Source organism: Sinocyclocheilus rhinocerous, unplaced genomic scaffold (assembly GCF_001515625.1).
Source record: "Sinocyclocheilus rhinocerous isolate Xijiao unplaced genomic scaffold, SAMN03320098_v1.1 scaffold1157, whole genome shotgun sequence".
NCBI lineage: Eukaryota > Metazoa > Chordata > Actinopteri > Cypriniformes > Cyprinidae > Sinocyclocheilus > Sinocyclocheilus rhinocerous.
This window is the reverse complement of record NW_015631716.1, coordinates 870,763-872,797: the sequence shown is the minus strand read 5'-3', so window position 1 is coordinate 872,797 and position 2,035 is coordinate 870,763. Positions and strand designations below refer to the sequence as shown.

The 2,035-nt window shown below is 38.8% G+C and overlaps 1 long non-coding RNA gene across 1 annotated transcript in view; it reads right to left on the bottom strand.

Annotated features, from left to right (window-relative positions):
• LOC107741870 (uncharacterized) overlaps positions 1–2,035 on the bottom strand; it is a 5,093-nt gene extending 3,058 nt beyond the window's left edge. The window contains exon 1 of the long non-coding RNA XR_001640242.1: positions 1,782–2,035. This is a non-coding gene — a long non-coding RNA (uncharacterized LOC107741870). The remainder of the gene's footprint in view (positions 1–1,781) is intronic.

The window sequence follows — 2,035 nt, the reverse complement described above, 5'->3', positions numbered from 1 at the left end:
ATATATATATAATATATATATATATATTTTTTTTTTTAAGGATGAAAAAAGTACTGTAGTGCTACCAATATTCCAGTATTGTTATTGTTAACTAAAACTATTAAAAATATTTTTTGTTATTGAAAATAAAATAAAATAATAAAATAAAATATTAAATGGAAAACTTAAGTAAAAAAAAAACACTTAAAAATTAGAAATACTGCCTTGGTAACTCATTGAAATAAAATACATTTAAGTTTAATTAAATTACTAAAAACTAAAATAAAAATAGAGGTAAATAGAAATATATTTTTTAAAAGCACAAAACATAAACTACTAAAATTAAAATGAAAACTGAAAATATAAAAATAAAAATGAATTCAAAATATGAATACTATAATAAGTATATAAATAATACTAAAATAACACTGAGTGCTACCATGGTAGAGTGATACCATGGTAGTTTAATATGGTCTGGCTCCTCCAGCTTTAAAATATAAGGTGGGCCAAGCTCATGATTAGGTGGATCAGGACCACCCAGTCCCGCTCTGCAATCGGGCCTGTTATATACTTTTTACTTCAAGTGATTATGAAGCAGCCCAAGAGCTTATCCTTTCAGTTTGTTCCCCCGACAGGACCACAAGTATGTCCCAGACCCATATGGGTCAGCGCCAAGAGATTAACAACTTCTGAGCCTTAATAGAGAGGGTTTGTCACATGACAGCACCAAGCCACAGTGATGTTAAAAAAGACTGACACGGCAATACTTCTTTGATTCCAGCATGAAGAATAATGACAAACCAACATTTACCATAATTACACGTCTTATTTTGAGAGTCAAGGTTGAGATGTGGGCAAGTGAAACAGCGTGGAGTGCAGTGGAGCTGATCTGCCACACTAAACTCCAAATCCCCAGTTTTAATCAAGTAAGCTTTAAGTGTCTTTGATCTCACGCTGCTGATGTAAGTGGTGCTTCAGCTTAGCAGTATGAAATATGAGGACAGAGTCAGCGTAGTAAATATTGACCCATCCAAACTATCCCGGAACGACCTCTTAAAGGGCACGTATCATATTTATATACGCTTAACCTTACTGTAGGTGACTGAGATGGAAGAAGTGAGAAGTCAGAGCCAACGGTTGTTTATAGCCAGTGACCCCAATACTTGTGAAGAATTTGAACTCTTTTGGTCTGTTTAGTCAAAATACTCTCCGTTTCTGAAGCGTCTTCAAATACAAGCTGAGAATGATGCGACTTGATTTAACACCTGATATGTTCATGTTAATACGAATTGTTTGGGATATGTAAATCTGAGGGTTTTTCGCGTGAGACTGAATATACCGCAGTCGTGACAGCAGCGCCGGTCGGATGCGCAGCGCAGGCCTCCATGACAACCGACCACTGCAGCGCTGCGTCGGCTGCGCAGACACACTGTATAACACAACAATACGATGTGATTTATAACTGTACAGACTTGAAGCACTTCATTATAGTGAGAAACATTAAATAAAGTTCCCTGTTGCTCCCGTATCGGAAAACAAACAAATTATATATAGGCAGATGCAACATCGCAAATGCTCAAACTTAAGTTCGTTCGTAATTACAGGATGAAGTGCGCGATGGAGAAGGCAGCGTTGACTTCCTCATTCGCCTATTTAGGTGATAACAGTCCGTTAAACAGCGAGCAGGTGGCCGAGAAAGGTGCAGTGAATGACACCGGTTTAACTCGTGTAAATTGTGGGATAACCCATGCTGGAAACCCGAACAGGTCTAAAAAAACATCCTAAAAGCCGGCGAGGCTTACCGTATTATTCTTCCGCCGCTGTAGATGTGGAGAAGCCGGGCCTCATTTTGGTGATAAACGGAAGAATTAAACAGAAAATCGTTGCACCGGTTGCCTCTCAGAGTATATTTGTAGCCGGCTCTTGCTGCTGTCCGGCGATAACTGACATATTTTACTTCACTGCAGCAGTAACAGCACATGCTCAGACACCGGCTGCGTTTCAAAACACAGCGAGCTGCCTACCTAGTAGCCACGTCCGATTCGGCATCGAATCA